General features: G+C 33.1%; 1 long non-coding RNA gene across 1 annotated transcript; it reads left to right on the top strand.

Annotated features, from left to right (window-relative positions):
• The first annotated feature begins 1,076 nt into the window (after window positions 1–1,076).
• LOC144373754 (uncharacterized) lies at window positions 1,077–8,109 on the top strand. Its single transcript, XR_013433312.1, has 2 exons — window positions 1,077–1,265; window positions 7,161–8,109. It is a non-coding gene; the product is annotated as an uncharacterized LOC144373754 (long non-coding RNA).
• Window positions 8,110–17,175: the final 9,066 nt, after the last annotated feature.

Raw genomic sequence — 17,175 nt, 5'->3', positions numbered from 1 at the left:
TTTCTTATCAGGTTAACTGAGGATGACACTATTATAAATTTAGATTGAGTCCTATGTAAAATTATGATGTACATGATATTTTTACTTTCAAAAGGTTTATATCTTCTTCTTTTTAAAAAATTCTTAATACCTTTTTGATTGTAGATGGACACAATATCTTTATTTTTCTTTATTTATTCTTATATGGTGCTAAGGATCAAATGCAGGACCTCACGAATATGAGGCAAGCACTCTACCACTGAGCTACAACCCCATCCCTGTTTATATCTTCTTATATAAAGTCTATAACGTCTTCTGTCTCTCCAAGCAGGTATCTCTGATTGGGAAATTAAACAGATTCATTTACTCAATTCATGGTCCATTCAACATCAATTCTTTGTATTTCTTTTTATCATTTCTTAGCCCTAGTTTCTTATTCTGCTGTGTTAGGGTCCTGTTCTCTGTTGTACATGGAGTCTCAGAGATATCTGAGCAATCTAATAGTGAATGATTATTAAAAATTGATAATAGGTTAATCTACCTTTTGGTGTTGCCATTCACAGCTCTAAGAAAGCAATTAAAAGGATTTAAGCCATATTTTAAAATGTTTAACTGTCAATTAGAATTTCCTCCTTTGTATCCCTTGTCAAGAGGTTTATCATTGTCATTCAGGGTTGCTCCAAATCTCTCTCTAGATCTTTAGCACATTCATTCAATATCCTCCTTCAACCATTCCCATGTTTTGGAATTGACATAAACCCCTAAAGCCTACTTTGTGGTGAGTGCTCCTGATAAGAAAGAAACTTACCTTTCTTCTCAGATGTACTACTTTGTTGACTCATTCTTTCAGATATTTCAATAGAGCTTATGATGTTAGGATTCACAGATGCATTGTTACTCCTGCAAAACTATTTTAACAGCTTTCTTCACTTTCTCTCACATTGCAGTAGGAATGGTGGAGTTCATACTTGGTAAAGGTTAGTTTTTGTTTTCATTTATTAAAAACATGTTCAACTCTTACATGTAAAGCTTTGCCTCTCTTATCTTTTTTTGTTTTGTTTTTCCTTTCTTATTTTTCCTCCAAGATTTATGTGGTGGCTCCTTACCCCCATAATAATAGAACTATTGCCACCAGAAAGAGGATTTGAATAGCATGTTGGAAAAAGTTGAGAAAACACTTTGAAGAACACTGTCCTCCTATAACATCTGTTGAAGAGATGTCTTCAGGAGACTGAGGCAGAAGACTGCCTGTCACTATGGCTGAAAGAACACTGCCTTGTAAGAATGTGAGTAGCAGGGTGAAGCAGAGAGGACTTTGAGCTATTTTTCTATGTAATCCCTTGAGGAGTTTTGGTCTGGTTTCTTTTTTCTTTTTTTGGTGCCAGGAATTAAACTCAGGGGCACTCGACCACTGAGGCACATCCCCAGCTATATTTTGTATTTTATTTAGAGACAAGGTTTCACTGAGTTTCTTAGCACCTCACTCTTGCTGATGCTGGCTTTGAACTCTCAATCCATCTGCCTTGGCCTCCTGAGCCTCTGGGATTACAGACTTGTGCCACAGTGCCTGACCTGGTCTGGTTTCTTAATCTCTGTTTCTCTAGCATCGGTACAACATCTAGCTCTTCCCAAGTATTCAATGAATGGAGTTTCATGTAGAATACACAGTGGGTACCTAATGGACTTCCACAGAGAAACCATAGTTAAAAATGGTGAGGAACAAGAGGCGCCTGCCAAAGAAATAATTAGTGTTTAGTAGAAAAGAGGGTAAAGGCCACATGACAAACCAACCATTAGCAGCCATGGATCCCACAGTATTTCAAACAGAAAACCTTTGACAACAAAATAAGTTTTATAATTGTCTTAGGCTAACTTGTTCAAAAATTAACTCTTTGGAGAAACTTTTACTGTCTCAAACACAATTAGATGAGGTAAAGTCAGTTTAAACCCTCATTTTAAAAATAACTGGTGTGCCTACACAATTATGTTGAAAATTCTGATGCTATTTACACAGTGCAATAAACAATGTTGTACTTGTGTGTTAATAAAACAAATACCCTAATAACATCCTATTCAAGAGAACATGCTTTTTTTTTTAAGAAGATTCTGCGGATCATCTATCTGACATCAAGAACCCTTTATATTCTTTTGAGAAATGTTACTGGCATTGATTAATATCACTCCTGGAGGCTATTTCAGAGCCAATGTTGTAACTAAATTGAAGGAGCAGGCAGGTGTGTTGGACCTTTTTAATGCAGGATTGACACCTCAATAAATCACAGGCCGTAAAGGAAAATAATTAACAAGAAAATACAGAAACTATTTACTCAAAAATCTTACACAGCACTAGCTAAATCAGTTCCTATTAAATGATTTACTTTGTCTTTTTCCTTCTTTTACTAATAAACACTTAACATTTTCTTGCTCTTTTTCTCCTCAGGATATTAAAAAGAAACCATCAGTATGTGCATATTATTAAAATGAATGTAAGCCTATGAATATATATTATTCATACATATACATAAGCTTATATTCATTTTTTAGAATATATATATATATATATATACATTAAATATTCACACATATAGCTAGACAAATCTCTGTTTTCGTATATAGGAAAAAAAAATCCTTTGAAAACTTAATGGAATTCTGATCAAAACTACTATCTCATAGCTTATATTTTTTTTCTTTACTTATTTTCTTTCATTAATTTTTGGTAGCAGGAATTGAACCTAGGGGTGCTTAACTACTGAGCAGTCCCAGGCCCTTTTTATTTTTTCATTTTGAGACAGGGTCTCGCTAAGTTGCTTAGGGCCTCGATAAATTACCTGAGGCTGGCCTTGAACTTGAGATCCTCATGCCTCAGCAACTGGGATAACAGGCATGTGCCACCATGCCCATCTCAGAGTTTGTTTTTCCCAATCCAAGTGGTAGTAATGAAGAAGTTTATAAGATTCAGGAACTGGCCTTACTTAAATGACCCTAATTTTTCTGTTAAAATTTCTTCCTAAATCCCCACTGTTGATGTAAGGCTGCTGTGTCGACCAGTTCAGACTAAATTTAAGTGTTGAGTTCTAGTCCATACATGTCACAGTTTTCCCCCAGGTATGAGTGCAGTGCATGTTAGATTTTGTAAAGAAATGAAGTCTAAGGAAAAAGGGCAACTGTCAACCACATTGTCCTGTTCAAGCATGCACATGTTTTATTTAAGTATGCTCCAAAGGTCTATTTTTTCCAGCATAATGCAGGTATTATGCTATTCTTTGAAATAAGATATATGAACTTCAAACAAAATCGTCAAAACAATGACCTTATTTATTCCATATGGTACACAGAAATAATTACATTTCACTTACAATACAGATGCACTTAACACAGCCATCGATAGTCACTCACCACCAACACAGTATATTTTTTAAATCACCTAAAACATCAAAAAGTTTTTTTTCTTTTCCAAACATATAAATAAATTAATATTTTGGTTAAGTGATAAATGAAAAGAGGAGGAAGAATTGTCAACTAAAATAACCTAACTGCATTTTCCTTGATATAACACCAAGAACTTGAAAATAGAACTTCTTGTTGAGAATCAAAAGACATTAAGTATTCCTGATTGTAATTCCTTAGTCTAGTTTTAAAAAAATGTTCTCAATAAATGCCATCAAAGAAGTTTCACTATATATTTGCTCTAGAAGCATGAAGTGACAAGAAGCAGGTGTTAATATAATTGTTAATATTCACACTGCTGGAAGATTAGTAGCTTTTTAAAAGACATACTAGGAATAAAGCCAATTCTTCCCAAGAGACAGTAGTTTATCTTACTTTCACTCAGCAAATGTTTATTAAAAGCTACTGTGTGCACAACATGGTTCTAGAAGCTATTCTAGAAATGGGAAGCAAGAATTTCTGACTTTACCCAAAAAATGATTGGATTAATTAATTTTTATAAGTTATGATAAGCATTTGAAGATCTCTATAATAGAGGGATAATTATTAACTCTTTCCATGTATAGAAACTAAGCTTTATTCCTTACAGTGGTGGCTCAGAATGAACAAAACTTTATTTGACATAAAACTTTTTTACATTGTCTCGTGCATTCATGTCTGCTGATTTATTTTAAGGATGTAAAGGTATAAAGACTTTTCACTTAAATGTACACAGAAATCAATCTTGCATCATCAGGCTCCTGTCCTCCCAATTTCATGGAGAACGCTGCACCTGGCCAAACACAGGACCTTTCTGAGATAAATTGGTGCCCCCTTCATGAATGGCATTGGCCGAATGTTTTCATCAAATACTGTGACATGAAGCACTCCCATTTAACTCTGCATTCCAATTCACATTATATATTCTCAACATGTATTCAAGATCTAAAGCAAAATAAATAATACATCAAATAAGATTCTGAGATCGTCGATCCTGTGATATTTGTCCCAGTCATCTCTTCAGGAAACACATCCTAATATATCTAGTATCTGGGCTTTTCCATAAACAGCAAAGACATTAGAGACAATTCATAGAAGTCAACTCCTTCTCTCTAGCTTTTGACAAGGGGATTGATGACAATCTACTTAGAAGATAATTTATTGGGGAATACAAAAGTAGGAAAGTCACTTGAACTACACTAAACACTGATGATAAACACTGTTTATCTGATGATAATGAACCCAATACAAAGGTATCCTAGAAATACAGAATGCACTGGGTCACAGCAATACAGTGGACCAAAGAATACTACTGAAAAACATGGATGGCATAGTAGTTTTGGATTAAAAATTTACCTAAACCTTGCAACACCAGAACTTTTTCTATGGATGTGGCTCTTACTGTACCTATAATCTGGAAAGTACAACCACCAAAAAATCCAGATTCCTGATACAACATGTGTGCAGTGAATTATTGCAGTTGTAACAGTCACTAGGTGCAAGGTTAAACAATAATACTGAACTATATGAACACTTCAGATTTACTAGTGAGCATCCCCATGAGAAATGCTGCAGTTCTAAAAGGAGTTTATTTGCACAGCCCACCATGGAACAATCAGCTTGTTGTAAGTGTACAGAAATTCCCCTTTCTACAATTATGGTTTATCATGCCTATTCTGAAGACAACATAAGAAAACTGAGATCACTGCTCCAAAGAATCCTAGCATGCATTATGATGGTTTCCTTCAGTCAATACAAATGTGTTGTATGAGTTTTTTTCCCATATGTAATAATCTTCGTCATAGCCAATGTTCATGGTTTTAACAGGAAAAATTTTTATCAAAACTTTTTTCTTATTTTTTTTGTTTTTCATTCAACTGGAACATTTTTATTCAAAGATTTATTTTATTTGTTTTGTGCTCATTCACAAAGTCAAAGGGCCACAGAATATTCCTCTGTATAACAGGTCAAACTCTGTCTAGAAATGTCATTGGTGGTTTTATTCACATCCTTGAGTTTAGAAGATTTATTTTTGTTTCACTATCAGCCTTCTTGTTTTGCTGTCTTAGTCTGCAAAATATTTATTTATTTTTTCTTTCATCTACTTTGAGATTCTTTCCACAGCCAGGGCTCAAATTCTCTTAAACCTAATCCAATTGCCTTACAATGCAGACACCCTGACGATATTTCCTCCTGAGTACTCAGGAGATTCTGGCCTGTCATCATCTTCTGGTGTGGTTACTAGAGATGTTGGGATGCTTATTATTGCTGTAGTCACATAAGGTTGTTCACAGTTTAGTTTAACACACTCTTCCATTTTGGCATTTAAGTTGGATTGGCTGATGAGGAAAAAAAATAGATTTAAGAAAAGAAGATATTTATTTAATTTTTCTCATAAAGCTGAAAAATGTACATTTTAATGCATGTAAGTAAAATTTTAAATATTCAGGAAAATTATCACATAAAAATGAAACATTAAAACTTAATATGAAACATCAAAACTTAATGTATATTATCTTGAACATTAACAAGTTCATTAACGTTAAAGACAATTCTTAAAGCCAGCTCAACTGTTTCTCAAACAAACTGCATTATAAATGTAAGAAAGAAAAAGGACCAGGTAAGATCTGGACAACCTGAACTGAGCAAAGTAAAATAACTTTAAGATAGAAACTCAGAGTTTGATATTTCATGTGATTTCTCAATTCCTTTGTCCACAAACTCCTTTCATCATTATGTCTTTTCGAAGTACATAATGCAAATAAACCCTCAATTTAGTGATGATCATATCTTAAGAAGCCAAAAAAGTTAGCTGTTCCCATTTAGTAATTGAAGGTTTTCTCAAAATATATTTTTAACCAGTATGTTATACTCTTTGGGAGAAGGAGAAGGAGAAGGATCAAGAAGAGTATAAACAGGAATTGAAACTATTTTCATGGAAAATGACTAAAATGTTTATGTCATAATATTTTCTTTTTAAAACTGTCACCATTTTCTACTTTATTTTATGATAGATGTAAAATATCTTAAAGATAAAAATTCTTCATTGTCCTAAATTTTAAAATTGTGGTCCAATTTTTATAAATCAACGTAGTCTGAATTCAGAATCTCATCTTGGTTTTCAACATAGCTTCTTAAATGCCAACAAAGAAGCAAGACTGAACTTATAGAGGGTCACTCTAATAATATATGCTCTTCAAATAAAAGAATGAAGTAAAAAACATTTTGGCAGAAGTTGATCTTTTTAATGTATAATTTAAATATATTACTTTTTATTAGACATTTATGGTTAAAAAAAGTAAATAATGAAAAGTAAAGGGAAAATGTCAGTGTAAAAGTTTCACATAAATTTTCCATAAATTAACTGGTAAACAATTTTAGAATTTAACTTATCTTTTTGATATCAGATTGATTTTTGTATTTTATGTGGCCAAAAAACATCTTTTGGATCAAAAGTATAGGTTAAGAAAAGATTTGTGGAGGCATAGTTTTAATTTTCACTGTTCCATTGAATATGTTAGTATATTTTAGGTACTATTGAATAACTTTCAATCATATCGATGTCAGTTTCACTTGTCTTTTTTAGTAGTTTTGACTGTCATTTCAGGCTCTTTGAGTTGACATATGGGGCTCCTGGGTATAGAGGTCCTTGCTCAAACAAAAAAATTGTAGAGTTGAAGCAATAAAAACATTGTTAGTCATCTTTTCTTCTTCCTGTTGTTAATACTAACATAATTACTATTTTTGACCCCAAGGGATATGCCAGTGGACTCCTTCTCCTACCTGCTGCACAGTTTCGTTCCTTTCTCAGCCCTAGGAGCTAGGACTTCCCTGCTCATAGGTGGCAATGTGACAGCAGGGACAGAGCCTGTGAACCAGTAGATTCATCCAGGTACCTGTTAGATAGAGGAGTTCTGTCCACACACCGGATTGGAATCATGCTGAGTTCCTGCATGCTGCCTCCATGACTCCCAGATACGTTGGCATTTCGGATGCAGAAAGTTTTTTGTGTCAATGTGAACAGCAAGTGCTGGTGACTCCTTGTTGTGAAGAGAGAGATGGGCTGTGACTTGAAGGACGGTTAATGGTGGCAACTTCCATGCAGCTTTCTTCAAAGACTTGTTTATCCACGAATTCATGATACTATTTCGGAGTTGAAAGAAAATGTGAAGAAAGCAGAGAAGCACATTTGAAATTAAAATAAACAAAATGTATAGCTTTCTTTTACTAACACCATTTTCCAACAGATTAGAATATTAGAACCACTTTTCTTTGATACTTGTGTGGAAATAAAATCTCTCTAGTTAGACTGAGGGATTGACATGTGCCAGTGGATCCAGTGTTCATTGACAAATTAACTTTATCTTAGAATATAATTTATGAATTTAAGCATAAAATCAGGAAGTCAGAAGTTAGAAGGGAAAAACCCTTGAAATGAATATAGATAATATCTACAGGAAATTTAAAAATTTACATTGACTTTTTTTTAAACAAATTGAAATCATGAAAAGAGGTTATTTTATAGAACACCACGAGTAATACTGTTAAATAATAGCAAATATCTTCACATGGGAATGAAAAAATTTTAATCTGAAAATAAGATATTGAAGACACTTCCAATTTCTTTAGATGCTTCCCTAAAATTTCTGGTATATAAGAAAATATAACTTATTAGCTAAGAAAATAAAATGTTTATCTGTAAAATGGGTCACTGTGCTTGACTCAGAATGAATGAGCACTGAACTTTCATGGCCTCTTTGTGATATATCACAGGGAGAACTCATGACCTCAGTCTGTGTTCAGGGTGTGTTTGTGTGTGTGTGTGCACATGCGTGTGCATAGTGCTGGGGATTGAACCTTGGTAGAGAACACTGCTCTACCACTCAGCTACATTCCAGCCTTCTTATTTTTTATTTTGAGACAGAGTCTTGCTAAATTGCCCATGCTGGCCTCCAACTTGCGATCCTCCTGTGTCAGCCTTGGGATAAGCTGAGATTGCAGGCTTCCACCACACTGCCCCAGCTGTTCTCCACCCACTATCTTCTAGCCCATAGGCAATCAGTAATGGGCATCATTTCACACACCCTATTTTATAGGTGCACAGGGTCAATTTTACTTTAAAATGTTTAGTAAAGAATTGACTCCTAAAATGCTTATGCAAGAATTTTACCTCAGAAATAGAAGGGAAATATTTTGGTCTGAATTGCTAGAGAATAACTTCAATTACTGTTTTTCCTTTGTGTGCACAGAAATGGCCTTCTAATGGAATACTTTGCACATATTGAATTTCACTTAACCATCTCTCATCCTAAAATATTAGTAAAACAATTGAAGCAATTCACTGGATAATAGGAAATAGATTGTTTTAGTTACTCATTTGTCATCTCTTTGCTGAGAAAAGCATTTGAAACACATGAAATTTAACATTATACTGTTTAGAGTCCAGAGAATAATTTGATTAGATAAGGCAAAATTTCATGTTAAATATTACATTTTAGAGGAAAAAAAGTGCACAAAAGATTCATAATCTGATTTCTTCTTTTACAATGTACATTTCACACACATAAAGCAAGTTATCCTGAATGAGATTTTAATTTATCTCCTAGCAATTAGAATTGAAGGAGTCATTCTGTTATTGGTTACCCTATATTTTTATAGGTGGTGTTGAAAGTAATTTTTGATTTAAAAAAATAGTTTTCATTGGTAAAGTAATTGAAAAAAGAAAACAAGACAAAGGTAAATGCATTCTACCATTATCATTTAAGTTCATCTAATATCATATAAGCTCCAAAGTATCATTCTTTAAAACTGAATACAAAGTAAGCACTAAGAATGTACTAATAGATTATAGACTTGTCCATATCTTCGTTTAAAAATTCAAATATAATTATGTATTATCCTGTTAAAACACTTAACTGATTTCCATCTATCAGGACACAAAAATCAAAATTGCTCACTTGACTCCAAAGACTGACATTATCCAGCCACTGTCTCTGCTTCCTCTTGGGCCATGCTACACTTGCTCCTTTGAGTCACCCTCAAATTCTTTTGACTTCTCTTAGGCCAAGTTCCTCTTTCTTCATTTCCTTGGTTTCTTTGACTACCAGCCTTTCTTCTTTCCTTCCTTCCTTCCTTCCTTCCTTCCTTCCTTCCTTCCTTCCTTCCTTCCCTTTCTTCCTTTTGCAACTACTATATATATATATATAATATCACTCCTATATAATATCAACTGTTTGTCTCCTAAGCACATTTATCCTATTCATCCCAATTTCTCAGATATTCAGTTTTGCCTAATCCTCTAATCTCAGCAGGATTTCTCAGTCAGTTGCAAGGAATGATACGTGTAATGCATAAAATCCAAATGAACTATATAAAGCAAATCCCTGGTTCTGTGGCCAAGACACGATTGGGGAATGTTTAGATGTTAGTCAGGTTTTCCCCAAAGCTGGGTTCTTCACGACATATGTGAGAGTAAAAGGAGGATACAGTGTACAATTTTTTTTTAAATTAATTTGACATGAAACAGACTCCCATGCTGACAAAGCATTCAGAAATGAGTATGCAAGGTAAAACAATGGCTTTTAGCAAGGAGATGATTCTTAGTTATGATAAATAATATTATTTAAATTTATAATGTATTTTCTGGAACAGAGGCTGAGCACCAATCAGAAAAAGATCCCTAACAAAATACCTTTGAGTTAGCAATTCGCTTAAATGAATAGCCACCTTCTAAATAAGATGTGCTGCAGATTGAGGGTGGTTCCTGGACCATCTTGTCATCAAATCACAAACTAGTCTCAATACTTTTGAAAAATTAAGGTATCCCAGGCAGCTTAAGGGAGAAAAACAGAAAATCCTTGGTAATCTCAGCCAATTACTTATTCCTCAGATATCAGCCTACCATACTTCCCGTACCATGTGTTCTGGAATTTTAATGTTTGGTTGTTTCTTTCATTTATGGTTTAGTAAAAAGCTTCATGTGGATTTAACACATTAAGCTTTCTCAGCTTTTAAAAATTTAAAGAGTTTATCGGAATCTTTTCATTTGCTAAGGAAAGTAACAGCCCTAAAAATGAGATAAAATTTTCGTACCAAACAATAATAAAAAAGTAAGAGTGGACGGAAGTCAGTGGAAGGCAGTAGATATTTCCTGCCTGGTGATTCCTGGGATGGCAGTGCTTGGAAGAAACAGTCAGGGAATTGGGTCAGCTGAAGAAATGACAGGATGGTAAGAGGACTCTGGGTAGGTAAAGGTAAGAACTGAAAGAAGATGTAGAAGGGCATCAGAAGCAAAATAATGCTTCCTATTTATTTACTTTTTGTGCCAAGTATTGAACCCAGGACCTCTCACAGATACCAGTGCTATTTTGTGCCACACATTTACTGCACTATACTCTTTATGGTGGAGAAGAGGGACATGATAATAGATTATACATACTATTGTGGGAGAAAAAAAAGGAGGAATCAAGGTTGCCTACAATACCCAGAAGAATTTTTATGGAATTAGTGATATGTAACCTAAGTGTTGTACCCTGAATAGCAGTTTGCCAGGTGGCAACATTAGGTAGTGTGTACAGGAGTGAAGAGCTAACAGCAGAGGTGATTAAACAAGGCTAAACCTAGAGTAAGTAGGGAGAAGCGTGTAATCCAAAATTCCTATGTGAGTGTATTGCAAGTGATCATTAAAATATAAACAAATTTTAAAAAAACTAAATTATCCACAGAAACTTGGGTAGGAATTGAATAATTTTGTTTTTAGTAGTGGATAATCTAAACAAGATCATTCTCAGGCTCCAGCAAGTATTTATTTCTTGTCTATGCATTATTCTAGAATTATGTTTAAAAAATCTTCTGATTTGGACCTTGCTGAGTATACTTGGCAATGGTTCTTAGTGTGATAGCAGTATCAGTATCACCGAGAACTTGTTGGAAATGCAAATTTTTAGGCTGCAACTCAAAACTACAGAATCAGAAGCTTTGGGAAAAGGGTTCAATTTGCGTTTTAACAACAGGATCCAATTTGTGTTTTAATAACAGGATCCAATTTGTGTTTTAACATGCTCTCCAGATGATTCCAATTATGAGAAGTACCATAGCAGGATGTGATAAATGACAGAGTATCAGTAACATCTATCTGTATGAATCTAAAAAATCTTCTCCATGTGAGAATATGATATTCATATATATTGCACAGTAGCTAATTGATTATAAATTTCTCACTGTATTTTGAGTTCCTTACAGGGAAATCCCTTAGGTAACAGAGAATTCACAGTATGAACAATGTAGACTTTTCTGGTCTTGGACTTTAATCAACAAATATGTGCTTGTGTGCAAGTTAGCTGTGAAATGGAAATAATAATATCACCCTCTTTCTAAGTTGATTGTGAATATTATAAAGCACCTGGGACATACTAGACATTCTAAAAAGAGTTTGTTGTTGTTACTAGTATTTGTAAATTACTGTTATAATCACCATTGTTTCTATGACATGATGAACAAAGGTTACCTGGTGAATCTGAAAATTATGTATGACCTCATTCATATTTCAAAGCAAGGTGTACCACTTGCTTTAAAATATCAACCCTACCATCTGTTGGAAGGTATTCAATAAACAACTATTGAGAGTATTTACATGTAGCTGAGTGCAATGGCACACACTTGTAATCCCCACTGCTCAGAAGGCTGAGGCAAAAGGATCCTAAGTTCAAGACCAGCCTCAAAAAGTTAGTGAGACTGTCTCAAAAAAAAGGGCAGGATGGAATAGATGGTAGGGATGTAGTTCAGTGTTAGTGTGCCTCTGGGGTTCAATCCCCAGTATGTTAAGTAGATAAATAAGTAAATTATGTTTACATATACAGAAACATTACATGATAGCCTCCAAAATTTGTGTAATTTTTATGTTTTTATGTATCAGTTAAAATAAATTTAATGAAAATAAAACAGAATAAAATCATGGTAACCAGATTGTAGTTGGAGAGACCTTGCTTTGTAGGATGCACACATCAGCTCATCATAATACTTGGCCCCACATAGTTCAACAACTAGTAGCAGAATATTAATAATCAGACAGGTGAAAAGGATCATGAGAGAAGTGTAAAGTAAGCGTCAGTGTGAGGGGGTTGCTGGGGAAGAAGATCACAACCAAGTATGATTATAACTATTAATGTCATCAAATACCATTAACAATAATGAACATTTATTTGCTAATTCTAATAAATATACTTGTTCCACAGCTAGTCATTTAACATGCCTGATCATCTCCACAATGACCAGGGTGGTAGTTACCATTACCATTATCCTTATTTAACATATGAGTAACTTTGAAAAGAAAAATCTAAATACTAGGGTCCAGCTCAGAGTTTAATTGTCTATTTTCTCTGTTGTTACAACTTTTCTCAAATTCCCTTGCCTAAGTGTATCATTTTCATTATTACATATATTTATCTTTCCTATTCAGGATGCAGTGTTTCTGCCAAACTTGTTTGCAGTGTTTTAAATCTTCAAGACTACTTTATACTGATTTGATTCTCCTACAGAATTGATTGGAGGCAGTAAATAAATTTTTCAATTATATACAAAAATTAACAATTCCCCAAAAGAGAATTTTTAAAGTTTTATTTAGTCATAAAGGGCACATAGTGGTTTGTTTTAGCTATAAATATCTAAATGTAAGGCAAAAGGATTAAAGTCTATGCATGTGTATGTATTTATGTGAGTGTATGAACCTGTTGTGTGTGTATATGTGTGTGAATGTATGTGTAAATGTGTGAGGAAAATTGTTATTCTAAAGCGTGAGAGAATATGGTAATGACATTAGCTCAAAGGTATCATGATTCTGTTACAGTTCCTAAATACACTGGTTATTTCGGGTATGTTTTATGTATTTTTATTTGCTTATTTACTTACCAAGAGAAATTATGTGAACTTTTACTTAATACTTTTACATGATAAATTAATTTAATTACATAATAATCCTACAGTAAATAATCCTGGGGTAAAAAGGCAGGTAAAAACATGGCTTATCTATTTTGAAGAAGTATCAGGCTCCCTGTCTTAAAAAGACTTCTATGAAAGTAAATATATTAGTTTTCATGCATCTCTGAACTTTGAAGTAGATATCTTAATAGTTAAATCATACTCATAGAGAAGTTTAACATATGTTTAGCTCTTTTTAAACGAATTCAGGCACATCAGTTATTGTTTAAAATTCAATATAACTTGGTTATAATAATTTGCCTAAGTAGAGTGAGTTTATTTTGGAGTAAGTGTTGTTTTGTTTTTTTTCCTTGCCTTTGTGCACATCTTATACAATAAATTGTAAGACTTTCCATCATAACTTGGTCAGGTCTGAATAAATTAATGAAAAAGAAAGAGCCATTGAGAACCAAGGTCATTTTCATTCTTTTTTATAAAGAAGGCATCCTTTCATTTTTTTTTCTTTTCTTTTTTCCTTGGTATAGTTGAATGCCATTTTTCACAGAAGTATCAAGGGTAGCTGGATTCTTTCAGAGGATGAATAAAAGAGGAAGGAAACCCATTCATAGTACTCCTAGACTCTCTGTATTCATCAATCAATGGCAATTGTAAATAGAGACACTGAAATTTGTTTCTTTAATCTAATGTTTTCTTCTTGCACTTGCAATGTTTTCTATTTTCTTCTTTTTAATGCAATCTCAGAATGTGTTTCTATTACCAGTTGTCTAAAGTTTAAAATTATTTGAGCTTGGAAACAGCAAAATTTACTATTCAATAATATTCTATTTAAAAACTTCTGTTTAAAATGAGATTTTAAAGTTGAAAAAGTACTCTAATAAAAAGCTCATTTCATTGTCAATATTGTTTAATTTTGCAAACGTTTATCACAGACTTCAAAATGTGTTAACCCAAATTTGGGTGTCCCTGGGCTAAATAGTATAGGCAGGTGCATCATCTCCAGAGTGCTCTGCAAAACATGAACATCCCACCCCATAGCCTTTCATTTGTGCTTCTAGTAATTAAAAACCACTGCTAAACAGAAGATAGGGTATGAGTGATAGAACATCTTCTGAGTACATGAAAAATAACTTTTCTGTTTGTCTGAGTGTGAGTTTGCTCAGGACCTGCACTCTTTTGCATGTTAGGACCTTTACATGCCTGGTGTCATCCAATATTTTTGGATCAAGACATTATAACTTACTGTATCAATTCCTCCTCTTCTTATGGTAGAGAAAATTAGCTTAATTCTGAAAATCACAAGCTTTTCTAAATTCATGGACAATACATTAATAAAAAAATTGCTTAGATTTCTGAAGAAATTTATACTATTTTTTAATAGGAAATTTCAAGAGAAAAATGCTTGGTTGGAAGGCTTTGCTCTTCTATGTTAAAAGCACAAATGGTTTTATCATGTTTCATTTTCTTGGATATAGTTTTGTTCTTTCACTTCCTCAAACTATATTAACTGAAATCTTTCTGGGGACTGGTAACCTGACCAGTGAAAGATAAACGTGGTCCCTACCCTCACTGTTTGGACTCCAAATTATATTCTGTGACTGGATATAAAGGATTATAAATGAAAATGACTGAGTCTGTCCATCCTTCTTTCTTTTAATTTGCAGTTAGAATTCTGTCCAGTTTTTATGAGAGAATGAATGCCAGCATTTAAATGAAAAACTCTTAAAGTTTTAAACATTCCTGGAGAACATTTACTTTTTTATAATTTCTGTACTTATAAAATTACTCAAGAATGTCACTATTTGAGGGAACAAAATAAATTATGCTATTGGAAGAAAAAATTATTATTACAGACATTACTTTAATGTCTGTAATAAATAGGTAGTCATAATTGCCTGAATATGAACTTTTTGAACTTTGTGACTAAAGCAACCACTTTAGGATCTTATCTCCAAAACAAATCCTTTTCAGTGTTTTGTCCCACAACAAATACAAACGTTGCTTTTGTATTTGTTTCACATCTTTATAATTAGATGTTCAGTTTACAAATAATAACAAAGAATAGTCATGACAATAAGAAAAATAAAATGAAGACTTCCTGACTGCTGAGCTAATGCTCTTTAACGAACCATATCATGTGACTATATTCTGATTGTTTGGCTTCTGTTGCCATTGTGACAAATTCTATTTTATGCCTGTAAATTCTATTTCCTAAATTTGCATGCACAAAGCACCATTTATTACACCAATGATATGTTTCCTGGTACTCTTAATCTAGGTTGAATAGTTAGTTGCTTTATTTCAAATCTTCACATAATATATATGAAGTTACAATCTTCAAAAACATATATATTCTAAAGCTTATTAAAGATTTTTTGCCTCAAAAAACATCCATATATCTTTAGTCAACAGACCAGGAATTGCTAAAGTTAAAAATTTAATTATGTTTTTAATTTCTAACACATTGACTATTTAATTCTTCATTCAATCAACATTTAAGGAAAGCATTACATGAGATATAGATTCATGAAAAGTTCCAAACATTCCCTGGAAGAGCAATTAAATAAATAATGACTTATAACTTCTGGAATTCCTCTGGCAAGTCTTCCTAAAATCTCCAATGTTGAGTTCATAGAATATCAAAAAGAAATACTCTGTTTATGTGCTCTTTTAACTAATGTGTCTATCCCAAATACAGTACAATGTTGCCAAATACAAATTTAGGTGCATTAAATTAAACTATTGGAGAGTTGTGTTTGTTCAGTGTAAATCAAATCACTAATGTGGCAAACAGAGTAAAAATGCACTAGGTAAAAAACAATGAATGCTTGCATTTTCCCTCAAATAATTTTATGTCTTTTCCTGGTGAAACAATACAAGTCTTAAAAAGTAAACTCAATGTTAATTAGATTAATTCTTGAAAAAGTTTAATAAACAAGACATTAACAATGAGGTAGAATAGCTACACTTCATTTCATAGACTCAATGAGAAACTAACCTTTTTGAAGAGATATTAATTCAAGAAGAAAATTAGATTAATGGTCTTTGGAATGGAGAAGTTCAAATGTGTCTCCATCATCTGCAGGCATTTTGTTTTTTTTGTGAACAGACTTTACTATATATCATTTGAACAAAAAACATTTCATATATAGTTGTGGAATTATGTGTTGTAAGAAAACCACTTGATATATTTGATTCACATTCTGATTCTAGTTTCAAGTTTAAAAAGTGGATAAATTGGCTTAAGGCATCTCAATTACAAAAATCTGGAATATTTATTCATTATAATTTTACTGTAAGGCATCATGCTCTCTGATACAAAGTTTGACTTAGAAAAATTTCTGACATCATCTAGAAGAGTGCACCTTCATTTTCCTGCTTTGTGTATAACATGCTCCTGGGTCATAGTCTAAGAAACTCTGGAATATAGGTCATCTATGTGGAACACTCAAAATTTGATGCATCTTGCCTTCTGAATATGACCTTTTGTGTTATCGGTGAAGCTAGCATACAATTATTGTGATCACTTGATAATGTGATCACTTGGTTGGTTTAATCTGTATTTTAAATGAGTGTGATCTCTGTGATCAGTTGTATTGTAAATGTAGCTGTCATGCTTAGATGTTGGGAAATAAAGCAAACAAGGTGAAACTAAGAACAGCAAGGGTGATGAAAATGATAAGGCATAGAAATCTGAAGGATGCTCTGTGTGAGCCATCTTGATCAAGCAAGATATATTTGAACCTAACATACATATATAGGCTCATAAGCATACAGTGCACATTCATCTTAAGGCAAGTTTCACAAAATGTTTACCTTTATTTATCCCACTAAATG

Source organism: Ictidomys tridecemlineatus, unplaced genomic scaffold (genome assembly GCF_052094955.1).
Source record: "Ictidomys tridecemlineatus isolate mIctTri1 unplaced genomic scaffold, mIctTri1.hap1 Scaffold_48, whole genome shotgun sequence".
NCBI classification, from domain to species: Eukaryota; Metazoa; Chordata; class Mammalia; order Rodentia; family Sciuridae; genus Ictidomys; species Ictidomys tridecemlineatus.
Note: the sequence above shows the minus strand (reverse complement) of the source record. Positions and strands in the feature narration are given on the sequence as shown.